Genomic DNA, 24,053 nt, shown 5'->3' with positions numbered 1-24,053 from the left:
AGACTCGACTTTTCCAACTCAGTTCTTATTGGTGCAAATGTATCTGTCCTAAATCGTCTGCAGAAAGTCCAGAATGCTGCAGCCAGATTTCTTTCCAATGCAAATATATGCTGTCACATCACTCCCATTCTGGCTGATCTACACTGGATTCCTGTGCACTTTTGAATACAATACAAAGTTCTAACTTTTGCCTACAAAGCCCTGAATGGTCAATCCCCCTGTTACTTGTCAGAGCTGCTCACCCCCTACATCCCCCCCCCCCTCCCCCAGTCACTAAGGTCTACTGAGTGACCATCTACTGCTCATAGTCCCTAAAATTAAATATAAAGCTCGTGGGGAGCGTGCGTTTGCCTTTGCTCTGGAACACACCCTCTGGTGGTACGCCAGGCTTCCTCACTGGCACAGTTTAAATCCAGCCTAAAGACACATTTCTTTAATTTAGCTTTTGGCCAATGATCATTCTTTTATGCTGTGCCTCTCTTCTAGTTTTACCGACTTCTGTTTTCATTGACTTCTGTTTTTATTGGCTGTTTTAACTTTTGTTTTGATTTTAGGTGTTTCTATTTATGACAGTTTTTAATTTGTGTTTTATGTAAATGTATGTGAATTTGAATGGCTTTTTAGGTTTAACTCTGTGCAGGGCTTTGGTCAGCTGACATGGTGTTTTTAAATGCGCTATATAAATAAAATTGGATTGGAATATTTGTGGCTTTGCAGAACACAGTGTTCTTAATAAAACAACTTCTTGTGATCTTTATAAATACAGCACTCTTGTTTTTGTTTTGGTGAGCGATGAACTCTCAGGAGAGGACTTTTATTTATTTATTATGACGGGTACAACCGAGCAAATGTTACCAGGACAGAGACAAACGTAAAGGGAACATGGAAGCTCAAAGCCCAGACATCCACACAAAAGATCTTGGTTGCTCCAAACTCATTCCAGCTGTTTTGACCATCATCCTTATTAAGGTAGATAAAAAGCTTTCTTGTGTAGATCATTAGACTGGCTAAAGAGTTAAATGTAAAAGTTTTTCTTTAATATGATGAAAATTCTGAATGATTTTGGAATCAAGGAGATCCCCGGGTCAACCCAGGACACACCGGAGGCATAAAATCCGCGTTTTCACTATAAGAGTACCGTGAAATTTCTGGGAGGGGGGAAGGTGACAGAGAAAACACCCCTGGCTCAAGTCCTCTTAGCCGTCGTGTCTTCATACAAAATCAGCTCTTGCTTTGCTCAGGATATTGCGATCGTTTCATCAGTAGGCGATTTGCTTTTTATTAGGGTCACCATTAGTTTCCACTGAGGTGGTTATGAACAGTCCTGGGGTCTGAGTCACAAAATGTAAAATACCAACCTTAAAGGCCAACTTCACTGAAAAGCATGTTTTGATTGGTTTATTGATTCTTTCTGATTATAATCAGTCACTTTGAGTTTGTTATGCGGACTGAACATGAATAGTTTTCTATCCTCATTTCCTGCATTCTGATAAAAAATAAACAGTGAAACTCTAGGATTTGAACCGTCATACTGTCACTTAACATTCATGGACTCACCCATCTTTACTCGCAACGAGGATGGCTGATGTTGGTTTAGCGTCGAGGACACAGCAGAGAATGTCGTAGCAAGTAGAAGCTAACCGTTAGCTTCTGACATTTAACAGAGGCTACGATAAAGTGTGATGCATTTCAACACTTGTAGAATATCGATATCCTGGGCCATATAACTGAGCAATATTCAATATGAGACAAGTCCAACGATGGTATGTCAACCCTAATCCTAACTCTTTCTGAATTGTAAGTCGTAATTTAGTCCATTTAGGGGACCGTGAAAGTAGCTGTGTGATGCAAAAAGCTGTGTTCAATGACCAGAATAAATGTGGTTTTAACTGCTGCTCCTTCTCCTATAGAGCTGAACCCTAACCCTAAACACGAAGCTGTGAATCACGAAGTCGTGGGGAGGATATTTGTCAATTTTCTCAGCGTTGGGAGTTGTCCTAGCCAATTTACCGGGTCGTTTCCAAGTAGGCCCACATACCTCCTTTCAGGTATTCAAATTGGTTCCTGAAATGGCCAGAAATAATGTCTTTTCAGATCGGCCCGGTGAAATGGAGAGACCTGCATGCCAGCAAGGTCTGATAATATCTGATAACAGAAACAGGTCTGTGTCTCTAGGCTGTCTCAGAAACGCATTAGGGTCCTTCCACAGGAACTAGTTTATTATGGACTGCTGCCCACGCCCCTTCAACCCGGACCCCAATAAGTGTTTAAAGACAAGTAACTGGACATCAAAATTAAAATCCATAACAAAAATCAACATCACATCAAATCCCAAATGTTCATGTTCTGCAGGCTCTCCACTTCTACATTCCTGCTGTGCATTGAGGTGAATTTCACAAATGCAAGCTCATCGTCTGGTTGGCTTCTAACACACTTCAATCCTTTGGGTTGATCTCTACCAGATGGATTTTGTGAGAGAGGTGTGTCAAGAATCAACAATTATCTTTCCCCCCACCAACACATAAAAGCTGCTCTCAAATAAAATGTTAATACAGGAGATTTATCTGTATAGTTCTACTGAAATACTGTGGTTAACATGTGGAGGACAGGGATTCCTGGACCAACTGACTGACTGTACACTGTGATGCCAGCCTAACCAATGTCAAGACCAACACATACAAGCAAACGCTTGAGCATTTACAGAACACCTCAGAGCTTACTGCAGCAAAAACCTTTGGTAATTCAGGCCCTTGATCAAATGAATGACTGTGACATCCAAGAGAATGTGGAATGAGCTTCTGGCTGCTGGGGCATGTTCTCACAAAATATGAGTTTATTGAAATTGGCAGTTTTCATTTTAAATTATGGTTTTTAAATAAATGACCCTACCAAATTGAGCTTATATGCTTATTTGATATTGTTTAACAAAAGCCTTCCCTTTCACATTAAGATTTCCTAAAATATTATTGTGACAATTACTGGAGTTCAAGCAATGAATTGATGGTAATTTTTCTCTCACAACTTGTAAAATAAACGAGACATATCTTAAGTCACTGGTTCCCAAACAGATTACAGGGGTTTGTGAGGTACCAACATTTAAAACACCTGGTTAAAACTTATATCAAAAGTTTAACCAAAACAGAAGGTGTTTAAAACCAGTCAATAAAATTACATCGCCAAGTTAACCTGTAAAACGATCCCTCTGGATCACTCAGAGCTTTACCCTTTAAAAGCTCATCACTCAGAGTTAAAACTACCAAAGCTAAAACTCAGCAAAAGCAAGGGGTTGAAACCAAACTCTGAGGCCTGGAGGACAGCAGAACCCTCGCGCTGCTGAAGGTGCAGCCTTTTTATCCCAGGTGTGGGTCGTCAGAGGGAATTCGTCTCAGCTGTGCTCCTCAGCAGCCTGGAAGAGAGGAGGAGGAGGGGCCTTGTCGGGCTGATCACTGGGGCTGGGTGATCCTGGCTCCTGCATCCAACAAGTGACCAGGCTGGTGCCCATAACAGTCTTCAGCAGGTAAACGATTATAAAACAGGATTATTTATGATCTGTGAAACAATCGCCTCCGTAATGATGCCACGGCCCATGATTTAGGTATAAAAGTAAGGCCTGTGTCTGGGTGTTTCTCGTGTAAATGTGTTGAAAAGTGTATTTATTGGAGTGAGAGTAAGAGTTATTTCAGATGTTTTCAATTCATCAGCCCGAGTGGACATCTGGTTTGGGCCTGACCAAGAGATGGACTTAACTCGCAAAAATGTGTTTATTTTGGAGAGCGTTCTCAATGGCCTCTCCAATCCTAACAAGTTGTCAAGTATATGAAAAAGGCAGGAAACTGTGCAGTGCTGGCATCAGGTGCTGTTCAAGTTTGTGATCACAACTTTAAAAGAAGGAAATAAGCTTGATGAAAAACTGAAACAAAATTGGGTAAAAGCAGGTTTTCTGTTAGAGGTTCTAAAATGAATTGCTTCACCACAGAAAAGATCACATTGGATTGTTTTCTGTTCTAAAACTGAGTGACAGTATTATGGTAAGAACATGTGGCTGTTAAGAGTAATTTGATGGTTTATTAAGCGGTTTAACGGACGTGTGATTTTGAGAAACGATCTGGCCCAACAATCCTGAAATCTGGATTTCTACTTAAATAACTTTCTGCCTTAATCACACTAAAAGCCCTTGACATCTAAAGCTGCTGATGTGAAGTGAAACTTTCAAAGTTTGTTTGAACGTGCAAGTTATCAGCGATGATCACCGGGCACGGAAAACAAAAGAATGCGAAGGGAAAGGGGTGAAATTACTCCACGATAAAGGAAAAGAAGGAAGATTTATAATAATCTGGAGGTGGAAAATGCTTCAGATTGAGTCACAGTTTCCTCAGATATGCGTAAAGCAGTTTGGTAGTGAGGCTCTTTCCACAGAACTATTATTTATCACGTATCACTACAATATAAACAAATATGAAGAGAGGAAGTACTTCTTATTGTAACCAGATGAGTTTAAAATAAATATAAAAAAACATGTTTTTCAGAGGAAGGTTTGACAAACAGAAATTATGAAAGTTTAGATGTTTCAATGCATATAATTGTAAAATACTTCTTATACAGTAAAATTATGACATTATTTAACTTTTTTGGGTAAAAAATTGTGTTTAACAATAATACTGAAATAAAATAAAAGTTTTTTTGTTTTTTTACACAAAGAATTTGGTTGTAATCATTCTGCAACTTTCTTAAAGTCATGATGTGTAGCTTCCCTGGCGATAGGGGGGAGTATATACCTAAATCATTCCAAGAAAGCAGTATTTATGTGTTCGAGGAAGACGTTACTAACGGATGGCCATTAGGGTAAAAAATCCCTGGGAGTGGAACCTCCAGCAAAATGACGAAGATCAGACTCCCTTTCATCACTGGCAACAAGTGAGGAGGTACATGTGTAAAATTACAATGTTTGTGAATGGTGAAAGTTTTGTAACTGTTTCTTACAAATCAGTAAATGTGTTTTGTCCTCACGGGCTCCCGTAGAAGTAAACATTGCTTCAAATTTGGCGCCTTCCAGAGACTTAGACCCAGTCCCATGTATTTTAGACCAGAGTTTTATGGTTACATGTTAAGAAGTTGCCACTATTTTTCAACAACTGGGCATCATTTAATTAATTTTCAACAATATTTCAATGGATATTTGCAGAGATTAAAACTACACATTGTCCCTTTAAATGGTCACGCCTCAGGTTAAGGGACTGCAGTTGGTTACAGGGTCAACCCATGTTTTTCAGGTGATAAAAACATCCAAACAGTTAAAATCTTCTCTCAGATCACATTTACATGACAAACAAATAGAAACTGGATTAATTGTGCTTTTAAAAGATCTGGTAATTAAATAATTGCTGTGCATAAAAACGGGGGCTGGGGTCTCCATGCCCTGGGTGGCATTTTGGGAATGGAGGTGCTTATTGGGGCCAGTGGGGGAGCTGGCTCCCTGGAGGGCTTAGGCCAACCAGACATTCCTCCCCAACCCCATACATTTTTCTCCTCCTTCTCCTTCACATCATCACACAATCATGCACATAGGACCTTGGGGGGAAGGCAAATCAGGGGTGCGGGTATGGACCCCATTTCTGTATTCCTGTGGCAGCCTGCCCTCCAATTTTATTTGCACATTAAACACTTTCACCAACAACATTCCACGCAAACACACACACTTAGGACTTTGGGAGTGAGCACACTCAATGGCATTTGGCAAGGGGATTTTTCAGCCTCATCCCGAGTGCCGGTGCCCACTTCCAATTCTAAACTGCAATTAGACACAGAGGGCTGTAGGGGGAAGTGGGGTTGTGTGGTTGCATCAGCTGGCGTAGGCCAGACGATGCCTGCAGTGTCTACTCACCACAGTCATGGAATACACCTCCTCAACATTGGAGCAGGCGGAGGGAGACTAGGGGTCTTAGCACACCTCTGTTGTCGCTTGGCTTCCCGGGGCTGGAGGCTAGGAGGGAGAGCTGGCCGTCATGTTGGGGTCTGGGGTGGTGGGATGCTTTGCTCGGCGTCGGGTGGGGTTGCCCGCTCATCAGCACCCCAGCAGAAAGGGGCGAACTCTAGGAACCGGTGATGATTGTACCCTTTGTGCAGCAGTACCGGGACCAGAGTGAATAGGGTGTGTAAGGGGAGCGCAATTGGATGTCTATGGGCTTAAATAAGGGCCAAAATGTTTGTGTAGTTAAAAGAAAAATTTGAAATTGAAAATATGTAAACTGAAAGCAAAAGTCACATTTTTAGAGTGAACTTTGAAAAAGAAAGACCTGGATTTAAAATAAAATCAAACGTTTGGAATATTTGTAAGAACTGAAACCCCAATGATATTTTTATTTAGAATTTTTCTGAGTAAACTTTACTAAAGAATTTTCAGTAATTTTTTTTAATTATTGTTTTTTTAAAAATCCATTCAGTCTCAGATTAAATTTTTCACATTCAGATCCTTTAAATTAATGTACAAAAAATTTCTTCAGGTTCAGATTTTTCTTTCAGCTTCAGATTTTTTTTTTCACTTTTGGATCTGTATTTTTCAGTTACAGACTTTTGGCCCTGTTTTGGCCTGGTGGGCGTGGCTACACAGAGAGGGGCGGGGAATCATGAGTGACAGCAGGCCGCTGGAGGCTGAAGACGGCCCATTTTTCATGTTGCCTTCAGGAAACCTGGGAATAAACACAATTTATCAAACACCTCCTGCACTGTATTATTTGATAATGGTTAGATAACATGTCATGCATAACTGCTTAAACTCAGTTACTAAAGCTCTTTCAATCAGTAATGTGTACAAATTACGCAGTGACTGATCAATTATGAGAAGTTTTCCCAACCACTACGTGAGAAGTGATCATTTCCCATGCTCTCAAAGTAGCATACGTGGGTGCTGCTGTTGTGCCTCAGGGAACGATGGCGTCGTCATCCAACAACACTGCTGGTGCGAACAGTCAGGTGAGTGTTTAAGTTTGGAAAAGTTACACTGCAGTCTGTGAATGCTAAGAATTTACGAAGTGGCTATTGTTACGGTTAAAAGTAAGATTCATTTTTCGGCTATTCTGTTTTTTTATTTAATTTTCATGGTGAAATCAGTAGCCGTTTTAGGCACGGACAGACAGGGCAGTTGTCCGGGGGCGGCATTTTTTCATGACACAAAAGGGACGCACAAGCGCTGAGTAAAAAAATAAAAAAGAAAGAAATCTGCGCCGCACCGAGGTTTATATTCAATCTGTCATATCACAGAGTCTGGATTGGAAACAGCAAGTTGGCGCCCCCTGCAGCTGCAGGCGCTCCTGCTGACTGAGAGGGTTCAGGTGGGTGCACCGTGTGTGTATGAAGAAGAGGAAGGGGAGGGGTGCGGCGGGGGAATTCACCTCTGGGTCTTTCCCAGGCCCCCACAATGCGGCTGGTGGTTTTAGCTTTTTCATGTTCATCTCTTCTGTTTGGCTCTTGACTCAATAAGTTTCCTTTAGTCAGGACTAAACAATTTGACCTGGGTGGGTGACCACAAAATCGTTTTGTTTTTCCTATTTTTATTCGGCCATTTCACACAATTCAGAAAAACCTGAAAGAATGATAGGCCTGTGTTTATGATATTATGAATGAAATGTGTGTTAAATGGAAGAACATCAAGATGTGATTGACTTTAGCCATGTTAATACAGTTGATTCAGCCCCTACCCGCTCATTTCATTTGGGAAAGACCCAGAGGTGAATTCCCCCGCCGCGCCCCTCCCATTCCTCTTCTTCATACACGCACAGTGCACCTGAACCCTCTCAGTCAGCAGGAGCGCCTGCAGCTGCAGGGGGCGCCAACTTGTTGTTTCCAATCCAGACTCTGTGATATGACAGATAGAATAGAAAACCTCGGTGCGGCGCAGATTTCTTTCTTTTTAATTTTTTTACTCAGCGCTTGTGCGTCCCTTTTGTGTCATGAAAAAATGCCGCCCCGGACAACTTCCCTGTCTGTCCGTGCCTAAAACTGCTACTGATTTCACCATAAAAATTAAATAAAAAAACAGAATAGCCGAAAAATGAATCTTACTTTTAACCATAACAATAGCCACTTCGTAAATACTTAGTATTCACAGACTGCAGTGTAACTTTTCCAAACTTAAACACTCACCTGATTGTTTGCGCCAGCAGTGTTGTTGGAAGACGACACCATCGTTCCCTGAGGCACAACAGCAGCACCCACGCATTTGAGAGCTATGAGAGCATGGGAAATGATCACTTCTCACGTAGTGGTTTGGAAAACTTCTCATAATTGATCAGTCACTGCGTAATTTGTACACATTACTGATTGAAAGAGCTTTAGTAACTGAGTTTAAGCAGTTATGCATGACATGTTATCTAACCATTATCAAATAATACAGTGCAGGAGGTGTTTGATAAATTGTGTTTATTCCCAGGTTTCCTGAAGGCAACATGAAAAATGGGCCGTCTTCAGCCTCCAGCGGCCTGCTGTCACTCATGATTCCCCGCCCCTCTCTGTGTAGCCACGCCCACCAGGCCAAAACAGGGCCAAAAGTCTGTAACTGAAAAATACAGATCCGAAAGTGAAAAAAAAAAAATCTGAAGCTGAAAGAAAAATCTGAACCTGAAGAAATTTTTTGTACATTAATTAAAACGATCTGAATGTGAAAAAATGTAATCTGAGACTGAATGGATTTAAAAAAAAACAATAATAAAAAAAATACTGAAAACTCTTTAGTAAAGTTTACTCAGAAAAATTCTAAATAAAAATACCATTGGGGTTTCAGTTCTTACAAATATTCCAAACGTTTGATTTTATTTAAATCCAAGTCTTTCTTTTTCAAAGTTCACTCTAAAAATGTGACTTTTGCTTTCAGTTTACATATTTTCAATTTCAAATTTTTCTTTTAACTACACAAACATTATGGCCCTTATTAAAGCCCATATCAGGGTGGGGTCTTGGACTCCTCCCCTCTCCTGGGACTTCTTGTGCTACTATACATCTTCGCTTCCCCTCCCCCTGCCACATTTGGGATGGAGTGTGGTGCCGTGGTCTGCCTGATTGTTCGTGGCTCCTGGGTCAGGGGGTTTAAAATTTTTGTAGTCTGCCTGATTGATCCTGGTGGCTGCCTGGTGGGATCTGAGTCCCTGGGCTCTGTTGAGTCCCCAGTGGGGCTGCTCGCCCCTGGGTCCCGGGTCGCTGGGTTCCGGGCTCGGCCGGCTTGGGGGTGGGAGGCTGCGTGCAGGCCTGTGGGCTTGCTGCTGATATCTCCCAGGACTCTGCCGGCTGCTGGTTGTGACCCCCCGGGTTTTGTTTTTTCCTTTCTCTTTCACCTCTGTCTCCATGTCTGGTCGGAATTTTAAAGCATTCAAAAAACAATAAAGTTTTAAGTATCAGATGTGACATCAAAGCAGAAACTTTGATGCTCCACCTTAGAGTAAATCTGTAAAGATTGTCACTAGCATTCATACATAAATTCTGTTTGCTTCACAAACTGCTCAAGAGAAGCAGCAGAAGATGCAGCAGCAAAAAAAAAAAAGAACAGAAAATATACAGTGACTTAGTTTAAACCTGAACGGGGGGGGGGGGGGGGGGGGGGGGGGGGCTGTTGAGCGATGGAGGAGTAAGACGTGTTCGGCCGAGCTCTGATATCTTTATCCTAAAAAAAACACTAAATTTCTTCAAATCTGCTCTTAAGATACGGGGAACAACTTAAGAAGATACAGAAGTACATAATCGAGGCCAAGGAGGAAAAAGTCATGTCGAAAAAGGTGAAAATCAAGAAGAATGACCAACAAGATGAAGACCCCGGCCAACCCTCGGACCTGAGTGACGCACCTCTACCCGGGGATATGAGAGTCGAAACGGATCCTCCCAACCGGGAAATACTAGCTGCCATTGCTAATTTTCGCAGGGAAGTAGCCCAGATAAAGAATGATATATCTGTCATTTCCACCTAACGACCACACTGTCTCTGCACGAATATCAAACTGCCTTTCTGACATATCAAAATGGATGAAATCCCACCATTTCCAACTCAACCTCTCTAAAACTGAAGTACTTGTCATCCCAGCAAAACCATCCATACAGCACAATATCTCAATCCAAAATGACTTCCTATCTTTGGCTCCTTCAAAGGCCGTTCGAAATCTGGGTGTTGTGATTGATGAACACCTGACCTTTAAAGATCATGTTGCCTCTGCTGCTCGTTCATGCCGCTTTGCGCTGTATAACATACAAAAGATCAGACCATACCTAACACAACATGCCACCCAGCTCCTGGTGCGATCTACTGTCATCTCCTGCCTCGATTACTGCAATTCCCTTCTAACTGGTCTTCCAGCCTGTACTGTGAGACCTCTTCAAATGGTCCAGAACGCAACGGTGCGTCTGGCCTTCAATCAGCCAAAAAGAGCACACGTCACCCCTCTGTTCATTGAGCTCCACTGGCTACCGCTAGCAGCACGCATCAAATTCAAATTGCTAACACTAGCATACAAAGTCCGAGATGGTATGGCTCCCATCTACCTGAATCCTCTTGCACAGGCTTACGTCTCGGCCCGACTGCTCCGGTCATCACAGGATCGTCGGCTAGCAGTGCCTACACCATGCTCAGGACAATCCAGACTCTTCTCATGCATCGTTCCACAAATGTGGAAAGACCTTCCAAGCACTACCAGAACAGGGGCTTCCTTTTCAATTTTCAAGAAACTCCTGAAGACCCTGCTCTTCAGAGAGCATCTTCTTAACTAGCACCCTCCCTGCACCCGTCCCCCCTCTCTACCATCCACTCCTTTGTTCCCTCCTCTCCATGATTGATGTCAAGTTGTTGTTATTGTTGTTGTTAGCCTCAAGGGCAACATGCCGATTATCACTTGTAAGTCGCTTTGGACAAAAGCGTCTGCTAAATACATAAACATATATGTGCCACCATAGATGCATGTATAGAAATGGTCTACGCGGAGCTGAGAGGGGAGCTAGCTGGAGCTAAGAGGGAAATTCAGACCTCTATTACAACCCTTGAAGAAGCCGCGACCTCGCACGGGAAGACTTAAAGAGCTGGAAAAGTCAGCCTCGCTCCACTCTGATGATGTACTCGCTCTCCAACGCCAGGTAACAAGACCAAACTCCGAAGTGGGGAAATTAACTGAAAAGTGTGAGGACTTGGAAGATTGATCAAGGAGACAAAATATCAGAATTACTGGAGCCCCGGAAGGGGCAGAAGGATCTTGTCCCCGGGACTATGTAGCAGACCTGCTAAAAGACGTGCTTTCTCTAGACGAGAAGCCACTTATTGACAGAGTGCATAGGACTGCAGAGAAGTCCTGACCCCCGAGAACCTCTGAGACCCATCATCCCGAGGCTACACTACTACCATATGCGTGAGGACATCCTACGGAAAGCCAGCGCGACGAAACAACTTTTATTCAAAGACAAGAAGATTCAAGTATTTCCTGACTACCCTCCATCCATGGCTAAGCAAAGAGCTCTGTTTAACCGCGCCAGGGAAATGCTGCGCGATAAACCCGGACTCAGGTATGGCCTGCTCCACCCTGCAAGACTATTAATCACTCACAATGCCACACAGACGTCCTTCACTGATCCTAAAAAGCTGGAGTACGTGGAATGCCTTTCTGATTCAGGGTCATCTGCAGGGACTGCGGACTGATGGACACGAGCTCCCGGAGCGACTCTCTTCACCGGGAGCAAGCTAACTAGCCTTGGTGGCTAACAATAACATTCACTGCAACCTGAAAATTAGCAAGCGCCAATTCAACTAGCACTCCATTGCAGGTCGGTAAAAAGCTATGTGCAGATTAATGGTCATGTTCTCTACGATTTAGAGGCCGTAACGTTTCGGTCCAGCCATACAGTGGGGCAAAAATGTATTTAGTCAGCCACCGATTGTGCAGGTTCTCCCACTTAAAATGATGACAGAGGTCAGTAATTTACATCATATGTACACTTCAACTGTGAGAGACAGAATGTGAAAAAAAAATCCATGAATTCACATGGCAGGATTTTTAAAGAATTTATTTCAAAAGAATTTCAAAAATTATAATAGGGAAAAAAGTCATCCTTAGGAGGTGGAAGAGTGAAAAACCTCCAACAGGTAAAATGTGGCTGGAGGAATTAACGGATACATTACATTTGGAAAGAATAAGATAGGTTTTGAAGGACAAACTCCAATATTTTGATGCAACTTGGCAACCCTTTATACAGTACCTTGCTAATATTAAACCGATTTAACCTTGCTCTTCTAATTATTTAGCAGGGTCCTGGAGACACTATAAAACAAGGTCTTTGTTGGGATGGAGGGGATGGAGGGGTGGGTTAAGTCTCCCATTTTCATTAGTTTTAGCCTTGTCTTATTTCCCTAATGTGGTTAACCTGTCAGGTTCTGTTTTCTTTGTTGTTATGCATGTGTTTTGCTATAATAAGTTTGTATGCTTACACTGTAAAAGCTTAATAAAATAGCGGGAAAAACAAAAACCTGAACAAAGGAAGTTACAAAGCGTGATTTTAAAGTATTTTGCAGGAAGACCATGGTCTTGATGCCAGGAAACACAATCTTGCTAAATCTATCAAGGGAAAATAACTGGACTGAACTACAAAGTATGGACAATTGTGTCAAGAGTGTGGGCACAAAAACACCTCAGATTTACTCAAATTTAGAGGGACAAAATATAATTCCATACACTTTATAATCTCATGAAGAACAGTAATATTTGCATAATCTGATTTAATGGACAGATAAACTTTAACATCATCAACATAGCAGTGATGATATTCTGTAAAAACTGTACCAAGGGGGATATAAAATGGATAAAATAAAACAGGACTAAGAACAGAGCCCTGAGGCACCCCTCATCAGATCTGCCACAAAAAAAAAAAAAAAACAACAACAACTCAGTTGGACTTTGCAGGTTTCTTTAGAATTTTTAGGTTAGAATGTGCATCTAAAAGTCATAATACAAATTTATTCAACAAAAGATATTTCTGTAAAATCACTGGTAGCAATTTTGAAAGCAAAAATTATCAAGAAATTATACTTATTAAAACAAACTCTAACAATTCTGTCATATTTGCTCCTGGGAAAAAACATTAAGTCTTTACTTTACTTTTGAGAAACACAAACCAACTTCTTTCTAAAACTTTAATAAGCTTAAGGCAACAGACACAACAGATTTTCAGTATGAAAGCTCTTCACATTTCTTATTTTGTGTGGGATTAAAACAGAAATTGTGATTCCCAGAGAGTTTATAAACAAGTTTAATCTTGGAAAGATCTCATTGGTTGGACGAGCCAAGTTGGGAAATTAAATTTCACTCCATCAGTCAGAATCTGAAAGTCTACGCTCTGCTCGCTCAGCATGACATGTAAATAACATCTGGATGATTTATTTAGAAAGTTTTGCACCGTGATCATGCTTTTTTAGATTTTACATTAGATATTTTGTTACAAAAGTGAAAGAGGCACACCACATGTGATTTCACACATTAGACTTATTTGTGTGCAAAAAACAAATTGATCAAACAACCAGCCAGTTTTTTTTATTTTAGCACAGCTTGACCAGTCAATCTGACTTGAAGTGAGACTAGCCGGACTGCCTCATCAGATTTATTTCCAGGTGTGACTCGATCAACTCGGAGCTGCTGACTCGCATTTGGATAACATTTTTTTCTTTTACACCATGTGTGAACCGCCTCTAAGAGGCTCCCTTTTTACAATAGCAAGTGTTGATGAACTCATTAGCCCCTGAATGGGAAAAACACACAAGCCTTTTTGAGGTGTTTCAGGTTGAAGTGACGCCAGGCTTCTTCGCACCACTTAGGACGTTACTTGTGATTAACACACTGGATAGTTCCAGAACATCTGTGGGAGGTGAACTGTGCTTGAGTTAAACATAAACAATATTGGTCAGAGAGAAGAAGCATGACTGGAGCTGTGTAATCCGTGCACCATGCGGGGAGGGGGGATGACAGTAAACCACAGAGAGCCAGTTTCACTAGAACAAAGCTGAGAAGGACCGTCAATACCATTTAGATTATTTCAACCTCACTTGCTTCAGTTGCTAACAGATAGTGCAGGTCGTTACAGTGTTGTGAGATTGCAAAAATGTGTTCTTTTGAAGATGTGACCAAAATGCCTACAAGTCCATAATTTTTCAAAATAAGATAATCCTAATTTATATATTTATATTTCATATTTTTAGTGGTTTCTAGTAGGAATGACTGTTTTAAGTCATACTCTGAGGTAGAAAAAGCTCTGGTGCACCTGTCCCAGGATATAGAAGAGTGCCAGACCAGAGGAGCGCTTCAGATGGCAGGATTTGGAGTTTTATTTCCTGATATTTTGATATCTCACTCCTGATTGGCTAACAGCAATGCAACTCGAACACTGACATGAACGTTGGTGTTTTATCTCTACAAATATCGCAAGACTGAAGGAGTTCTGCCGTGTGGTGAAGCTGCTAATGCCAAGATGTTCTCTGCTGTTTCCTGGACGCTAAACCAACAAACTGCCTTCCCCGTCGTGAGTCAAGATGGGTGAGTCCATGATTGTTGAGTGACAGTGTGATGTCACACTGTCAGGCTTTTCAAATCCTAGAGTTTCACTGTCTGTTTTCTCTCAGAAGCTCAAACATAAAATAGGTGTAGAGACTTTTTCCACATTCAGCCTGCATGAGAAACTCAGAATATGTAAAACATGTTTTTTCTGTGAAGGACCTCTTCAAAACTATGGTATGAAAGGTAGCAATTGATGTGAGAATAATAAAAGCGATAGTAACTTCAAATGAACTACAGGGATAAGCTAGGAAACGACAAGGAAATTAAAAATAAGGACTAAACCAGGAGCTTAAGTACTGAGGCGGGTAATTACTGAATGTGAGACAGGTGAGCTGATGATTGAATGGGAATCAGGTGAGAGGAAGTAAACAACAAGGAAGGCTAATGAGATCCATGGCTGTGAACATAAATAAGCTTTTAATACAATGAAATGGACAACAAGCAGAGGTGTGAACGTGATACATACAATATCACCGAGCCAGAAATCTTGCAGCGAGGCTGTCGACAGAGCAGGCTGTGCACCCTCAGCAGCTTATTGTGGTCCTCAGTAATCTGTATTTGTTTGAAATGTACTGCATGTTTTGGTACCCAGTTTTACCATTTTCTAAGCAAATGCAGATGTTCATTTTGGGTTCATTGTGTGTTACTTCATGTTTTTTGTTCTGATGTCCGCTCTAATGTTGATCCAATGATCCCAAGCATACGGTCAAAGATGAAGAAAATAGGGTCGTTCCATCAAACCCAAATTTTCCCCCTACTTAGGCAATCATCTACATCCAATCACAGCAATAGGAATGGAACAAAGATGCATTATTAACGACTGGAGCAGTGACATGAAGCTCCATGTGAATCTTTTGCACTCAATCCTGTGCCTTCCAGTACTTGGACTTTTCTGGTTTAATGCCATCTACACAACGTCTCTATGTCGGCTTGACGTGATAGGAAAATTGCAAATTGGGGTTATTCAGCCAAGAGAAACACAACAAAAAGCTACTATCTGAACTTATCTCACATTGCACTGTGCATAGCCCCCATCTTTGGTCCCCAAAGGCTGCTGAGATGATGTAATCTGAGCCAATTTGTGTTTTTCATCCCTTTCATCATCCTACACAGTTTGTCTTCTTCTATTATTATGTTTGCTCGGTGATATAGAACATTACAGAACATTATATCACCGAGCAAACATAATAACAGAAAAGAGAGACCGTAAACAAGAAGACAAACACATACAACACGCTTTAAAGACCTGCAGATACCCTACATGGGCGATAAACAAAGGAAAACAACAAACAAAAACAGAAAGCAAAGAACAACCCAAAAAAAGAACCAGAAACCCAGAAAGACAAGAACCAAAACCAGTGATAACCCTACCGTACATCAGAGGCATAATGGAAAAAATAAGAGCAACAATGAAAAAACACAACATAAACACACCAACAAAGCCATACACAACAGTTAGAAACAGACTAGTACACCCAAAAGACAAAATATCAGCTGGACAAAAATGTGGAGTCATCTACGAAATCCCATGCAAAATATGCAATAAAACATACATAGGAGAAACCGGACGCCAACTCAATACACGGACAATAGAACACAGAAAGGAGTGCGAGAAAGAGGCAAATCGTAAACACACAAGAGCAGCAAAAGAAGAAGCAGAAAGTACAATAAAAAAGTCAGCCGTAACAGATCATTGCTTAAGAGAAAACCATATAATGGACTGGGACAGCACACGGATCATAACCACCGAACAACAAAAATACAAAAGATGGATCAAGGAAGCAATCGAGATAAGGAGACGTGGATGTGGGACCATGAACAGGGACGACGGAGTTTACACGCTGGACCACGCATGGGACTGCATCGTCGGAGAGGGGAGAGCAGGCAGTAGAGGGCGACAACGTCCTCTGCTGCCCGCAGATAAACGGAGAAGGAAGTGACGCGCCACCATCAGCGTCAGCCTGAAGAAGCCGGCAGCCGTCGGCGAAACTGTAGCTACAAAACAGGTAAACAAAACTGTTTCTGTGTTTAAAAAGAACAAAAGCATGGGACATGGATTTTCTGCTTCCTGATCCCGTGACGTGTGACGTGCGCAGAAGAAGATCAGCTTTAGAGCTGTGATGTTTGTTCTTGTGGTGAGGGGGCTCGTTCTGGCGGCTGCCCAGTAAAAAAATGCAAATGACGACTTTTGTTGTCAATGGCAGTGAATGAGTTAAAGTCTTTAGGGGCAATTCAAACCAGCCGTGACGTGGAAATTTTCAGAAGCGGCTTGCTGTGCCGCCAAAGATAGAATTGGGTTCTAGCAAGCTTCTGGGAAATGTCAATTTCCACAGTTGACATAGGGCAATCTGCTAAGTAGCAACATTTTTTTTTACCATTTTCATTCTTATATTACCTTTTACCTTTACCTGCCATTTTTTATAGCAAAGTTTTATGCTAGTTTATTATATTTTATTCTACTTTATTCTATTTTTTAATTATATTATTCATGTTATATGTAGCACATTAGTACCGAAGCAAGTTCCTAGTTTGTGAATTGTTTGTTCACTGACAATGGCAATAAACCTTTTCTGAATCTGATTCTGATTCTTATGAAACAAGATCTTGTGATAACACTGGATGTGACTTGGAAGCATCTGACCTGAATTTTCCAATTAAATCCACTCTTAAATATTGCAAATGTTGTCTGGTTTTTAGAATCAAAATGTATTGTATCGTCTCCCCTGCATTGCGATATTTATCATATCGCCAGATTCTTGCCAATACACACAATTACCTGCAACAGAGCGACTCATTTCCATATTTATGAGTGAATTTGTGTATTGATGTTGATTTGTGTTGATAGGTGCATTTAAACATGTGACTGAAGGTCAAGGAGATCTGCATCCATGTTGCATTTGTGCCACGATGCAACAGGGACAAACACAAGTCTGTCATGTGACACAATACCGTAAAAAAAAACCTTTATAAGCAGTTTTTGACTGTAAATTTCACATCTGGATCCTTCAAACATCTGTTGCAGATGGGTTTGTCTCACTTTGTGGGCCTCTTTCTCTCTTTGGCCCTGTGATATTCTAGTCTTTAACATTACCTAATGCCCCTGAAAATAAAACGTATATTTTCTGTAACTGAAATCAGATGGAGCAGGATCAGACTACAGATGAAAATTCAAAACATTTTCTACCAAGTAAATTCAATTTATTTTGCTTTAGTATTTTTCTCTCAGTCACAGTTATAAAACTTGCTGCTCACTGGGTTCAGATTGCCTGAAAATAACACAAAATGTTTGTTTCTACCCAAGTGTTCCACAAAAAAGAGGATTTGAAACACATGATTTGTTGTGTGAAATAAAAGTCAGTTATTTCAGTTTCAAAGATGTTAAATGGACAAAGCACAATTACACACCGATGCAATTGTAAATCTTGTAAAAAATTGACATTTCTTAGGTGAGATCGTGATAAAGACCAAAAATATGGAACACTGACTGCATTTAAGATTGATTAAAGGACGCGTGTAAGCTATACAAGCTATCATGCGATGTCCTGAATAGCATCAAACATCCTCTCAGAAGAGCCACATGACTCACGTGTACAAGTGTAAGGTGATATTTCAGTTGCTCGTTTGAGGACCAATATGGCAAACACATGTTGGCAGCAGCTACATCTCTTGGCACGTTGCTTCAACTGTGATCAATCTTTATTTTCACAATTTTGGGAAGGGTTTCAAAGAAAAGGCTTCCCGAAACCTTTGAGGTATACATACATCTTCTGTTCACTTGACAGGGTGGCTTTCGCCGAAGTATTCTCAGTCGTAATGTTGATGTTAAATAAATTGACTTGATAAATAGCTGTGTGCGTGGTGTTTATCCCTGCTCAGATGGCTGTAAATGTATTGCAGGTACAAAAATGAAAGAGTTATTTTTCTTCAGTAAACTACCTTGGGACGGGGTTTCATATATAACATTACAGTGAAGACTAACGTTTAAATAGGGAAAATCTTTGAAACCAAAGTCATGAATACACAGCCGCTGCAAAAAGTTTAAAGGTTTTAGAAGAGGGTGTGGTGTCAAGAAAGGCAGCAAAGAACATTTCTAAGAATAAAACATGAGACCAACTTGTGCTAAGTGGACTGGGTCTGAACTGGCAAGGACATGGAGAAACGCATTTCATCTGATGAATCCCATTTTTAATTGGTTGGGAGATCAGGAAAAGGGAGAAGAAGGTTGCTTCTCAAACAAGGAAGTGGACTCACTCAAACATAAACACAGGTCAATTTTGGCGGCAATGTTAATTTTTTGAACAACGTAACTATTGATAACAACAATAAACAACTTACCAGTGCTGTTAAATAGCAAAAAGACAGAAAACAGAACATATGAATGAGAAAAATATAAAGACGATAACTACTTCCTTGTAACACTGGGTGCAGTCATCTTTAAATTTGGGATCTTGGGATCCTCTGAAAACTACGAGTTCGAAATTCCGAGTTCGTTGCGTCATTTCCGGCTAACTTATCTCGGAAAAGCGAGTCCCGAGAACAACTGGAACGCACCATTATTCTGGCGTTATCCCCTTAGTGCTTGCTGGGAACTGGAAAGCACTCTCATTGATTACGCAACTTAATTGGTCATTTGGTCACACAGTGAGAATGTGTGTGCTTTTTTTTTTAGATGAGTAACAGTTAGTTTGGTTGCATGTTTAAATTTTTTTCCTACCATACCTGATTGCATGTTTTGCATTAATTATGAGAGTGGACTCGGACATGGACAGTGATTACTGACGACAAGTTACCTGTTAAGTGGTGGGTGTGCCTGGAAGCAGGCGACAGTGGCTAATGAGGGTGGTGGTAATGGACAGAATAGAATAGAACAGAACAGAATAGAATAGCCTTTAGTGTTTTTTTACAAGGTACAGCGAAATTTGAGTGCCACTCCCTTTGGTGCAAATTGTAAAAGAATACAGGAAAATAATACAGAATAAAATAAATGTAAAATCAACAGTAATATTTATAAATGTATACAGAGTAGCAGCATTTATGATGTAGCAGCACTATTGTAAGCAGAATTTTAGCATATTGAGTAAATGCAAATAGCCCATATAAATGTTACTGCACATGATCTATATTGAAACAGTAAGTGTGTAGTTCGGATTTACACGATCATTTGGTTTTGTTGTTGTTTACTACGGTGATAACTCTGGGAAAGAAGCTATCCCTGAATCTATTTGTCCTGGTTTTATGTGACTTGTACCGTCGGCCTGACGGTAACAGGTCAAATAGATGGTTACTGGGGTGAGAATAGTTCTTGATGATATTGCCTGCTCTACTGAGGTAACGAGAGTTGGCATTGTCCTCCAGGACAGGAAGAAGCACAGGATGAGGTGTGTGTTGGCGGACCAAGCAGAAAAGTGGGTTTAAACAAAGAGCCAAACTGTGGATCGCCAGGAGGAGCAGCTCGCCTTGGGATTGTAGCAGCGACAAGTGGGAGCAACGTGTGAGAATGACAGGGGGGCAGAGGGCGGACCTCTGCCCGCATCCGTGATTAGAGTTTCCACTGTCCCACACACAGAGTGATGCAGGGGCAGATCTGAGAGAGATTATCTGGGCCGGTTTTCCAAACCAGGTTTCTGTCTACCCACTGTCTTGTGCTCAGCATTGAGGAGCGGCGTGAGAGGCCCCCGGGGACCACCGCAGAGGAGATCGCTGGACGGGAGCGATGGAGGGAGAAAAGGCTAGACGTGGAAGTCCGGAGCTCGTCCCCGCCCACTCCTGGAAACGTCCGTGTGACAGCATCCACCTTCAAGGGTCCTTGGTCTCAGCCTCAAGCAGATTAGAGTTGTTCCTTCCATGAGGTCTGACTGTTTTATGGACCTTCATAATTTTTTTATAAGACATTTTAGTCAATTTAGAATTTGTCTTTTAAACTGGGGTTTTAGCCGAAATAGATCTTGCACAACTTTATTGGAATAAAGCCATCTGAACCAGTAGTCCTCTTCTCCCTCTGTCTTTCGGGTTCTGACACTTGCCGTAGTCCCTCCTTGGCGCGGCGCTCGAGCCTCTCAGCTCCAGTGTCGCCCTGGTAACAAATACTTTAAGCTCAAGTAAATTACTTGTTTTGCTGTAGAGGTCAGGAGACGGACTTAGGGCAAATATAAAGTATGAAAAATGATCTACTTTCTATAATAGAGCATGGTCAAGTAAAGCATTTTTAAGTTAAATTTTAGACTACGTACTCAAGGTTTAATGCTGTGGAGCACTTTTAACTATCCTCATTTTTTACCCTTTAAAATAGAAAACACTCATTCATGTGAGAATAGAAATACTTCAAAAGATCACGTTGATGAGTTGGAGCGGTTGGCGACAGTGGGTGTTTTAAGTAAAATAATGAGCTTCCAAGAAAACAAAGAAGGGATGAAAAGCTTTAAATTTGAGAAAGAATCACACGTTCCGTCTTGTTTTGGAGTTCCTGCTGATGCGTTTTGTTCGGGTGAATGAAGTTTTATCCTGGTATCTGAGCTCAGTGTACTCACATGAGGGATTCAAAGTTTGGATGTACTTTAGTGAAAATGGTTGGGGAGTTAGGAGTTTCTGTCCTAATGACTGGTGAGATGTCTGACTTGGAAAACAACCTCAGAGACGTTTGAGTCATACTGCGGCACGGAACAACAAAAGGAAATACGTAAACAATATTTGTACAATTGCTCTTTATGAATCTTGCATCAACTAGCAGGTTTTGAAACAATTATCAGGGCAATATGGGTTAAAACTGTTTTTGATTAAAAAAAATCTAATCAAGAGCATTTTGCAAATTAGATAATAAAACATGATTATATTTTCTTTCCTAAACTGTAACATTATAATTATTATGTGTCTATGGTTTACCTGTGGTCTTTGGTTTAGGCCAGGGGTCGGCAACCTGTTCCCATCAAAGAGCCATTATTACCCGTTTCCCACAGTAAAGAAAACACTGGGAGCCACAGCAGCCTCGGCGTTGTGGGCGGGGCCTACCCTCAGACAGCAGAGAGCTGCTTTAACCAATCACAACAGGTGACAGCAGCCGGTACCGGTCGCTCGTGTATGTCAAAGTTATCTTTCATAAGAAGACAATCAATAAAACGATTTATATAAAGTGGATCCAGAAGTTGTAGCCCGTCTCTGCCTACAATATTTTGATATTTTTCACCCTGTTGGTGGTTTTACTGAGCAGGTGCCACTTTTGTCATACGTTTATCTTTAAAACATGTTTAGACTGTTCAGAATACAAATCCAGGCTCTGTGACATTTGATTGTTGTAATTAAACTTTGTAGGTGGGGAAGGTCAGAAAAGGATCCGATCATTTTGTTTTTCCCTTGTTTACAGTGACGGAGATAACGGCACAGTGCGCCTGGCTCTATTGTTAACCAAGTTAAATTATATCTCTTTGCAACAATTTTCACAAGAAAACAGAACCGTTAAAAGCAGGGCTTGTGTTGTGTTGACCGTATAGTTCCTGGATTTGGCCGTTTATTTTTGACGGAGAAAGAATAGAAAGAATTACCCCGACGCATGCAGACGAACTGACATTTTATTCATTTCGCACATCGCAGATGTAGCTAAATCACTCAAGAAAAGATTCCCATCTGAAGATCTGAGCTGGACACTGCTCAGCGCAGCTCACTATCAGTGCGTACATAAGGTGCACAGCGAGCTGAAGATGTGGAGAGGGGCTTGGAGCGCGTCGCAGAACCAAAGCGCATGCAGGAAGATTCCTCCGACTGAAGCGAGTATTTTCCAAACCTGGTCTCTCAGAGAGACTTGTCACTTAGAAAATGTTCCGTGATCATGAAACTTTGGCTGAATTGTGCTTGTTCCTGTCTCCAATGTGGCGTCGCATCCATGAGCCTGTCTGAGGAGAATCCCAGAATCTCATATCCTCTTCAGCTCAGAATGCACATATGATTACGCACAAGCGTGACCCGTCAACCTGGTCTCACAGTCAGACTGGGTTGGACCTGTTCAGGTTCACGCAGACAATCTTTACATTTAGAATTAGCGTACAGATGTAAAATTTATGCAGTAAAATATAAAGCATTTTATTTAAATATCCAGTCATTATTTTAGAAGCACAGAGAGCCGCATCAGATGGATGGAAGAGCCGCATGCGGCTCCAGAGACGCGGGTTGCCGACCCCCGGTTTAGGCAAAATGTTCTTTGATGTTTTCTGGATGCAAAATTAACTACAGCCTTTGCCGCAAGTCAAGATGGGTGAGTTCATAATCGTTAAGTGACAGTATGACATAGATCTGTCAGGCTTTTCATCCGATGATAAAGCAGGAGATAGGTGTAGGAAACAATTTTCATGTTTAGCCTGCATGAAAAACTCAAGAGTGACCAAATATAATTGTCCCGGACAAGCCCCCATTTAGCCCCGAGTGTGAAGCAGCTGGGATGAGAATCTTAATCCGAGACCATGGTCTTGGGTAGGAAAATGGTCAGGGATGAGGTCCTGCTCCAAGTGGGCAAGTTAAAGTATCTCAAAGGTTCGGGGTGCGAAAGATTGCTAGGTGGATTGGTGCTGCGTCTGCGGCATCGACATATATACTGGACAATTCGTGTCCATAGACTCCAATTATAAGTTTTTGTGTCAAAATGGGAGGTTCCCACCACCGCCATTTTGACCGTGTCACAGGTTCCATCAAGCCCAGACAATTCCAAAAAAGGGAAATGAGGTGGAGCTGAGGGTGGTGTTGTAAGGCTGGGATCAAATGACGACACCTATCGAACTGAAGTGATGTAGCTACAAGCTAACCCAAAGCTAACGCGGAGGTGGGAGCTAAGCTAACGGAGGTAGCTACCTAGCTACAACCGGCGTTAACTGTGCACAACATCGGAGCTTCTGAGTCAGAGATACGCCGGGCTGACCTTTAGGTAAAACCGGGTGGAACACAGAGGTCTTCCGAGAGCTCCACAAGCTGGCATTCGCGCAGCAGACAGGCGCCGCTGTGATCAGAGATGCGCCGAGCTGCCGCTGAGGGGAGGGGACCGTACCGATAGTCGGAATCCAGCCCCACCAACATGTCATATTTCAACTCATTTTCAAAAATGCAGCATCTTGTTAAATGCACTGGGTTTACCCTATTACATTTAAATTTCATGGTTAAACAGTACATGTTAACATCTAAGCTCAGCTAGTGCATGAGCAGCAGTGACCTAAAATCATAGACATAAATGCATAAATATAATTTTACTTACCAAAAAAATAAAAATGAAGTTGAGACTCCTTGGATGCTCTATTCATGCAATTAATACCACAGCAAGTCATTTTGTCCAACAGTTGCACAAATAGTATCCAAAAAGAATGCACAAATGGCACAACTAAAGTTCTAAGTTGAGAGACTGAAAATGACGGAACAGTTTTCAGGCTGAGGCCTTTCCACGGAGCTAGCTCTGCAGTCAAGTGGGTCTGATGCTCATTAAGTGTTCAGAATTTTAGGCTTTTAATACACTTAAACAGA

The 24,053-nt window shown here is 41.5% G+C and overlaps 1 protein-coding gene across 1 annotated transcript in view; it reads left to right on the top strand.

Moving 5' to 3' along the window:
* The first annotated feature begins 3,452 nt into the window (after window positions 1–3,452).
* The window catches only part of rspo1 (R-spondin 1), a 59,110-nt gene continuing 38,509 nt past the window's right edge, over window positions 3,453–24,053 (top strand). The window contains exon 1 of the mRNA XM_070551854.1: window positions 3,453–3,517. The gene's annotated coding sequence lies outside the window, so the exon portion shown is untranslated. The remainder of the gene's footprint in view (window positions 3,518–24,053) is intronic.

This window comes from Nothobranchius furzeri, chromosome 5 (assembly GCF_043380555.1).
Source record: "Nothobranchius furzeri strain GRZ-AD chromosome 5, NfurGRZ-RIMD1, whole genome shotgun sequence".
NCBI lineage: Eukaryota > Metazoa > Chordata > Actinopteri > Cyprinodontiformes > Nothobranchiidae > Nothobranchius > Nothobranchius furzeri.
This window is presented reverse-complemented; position numbering and strand designations above follow the sequence as displayed.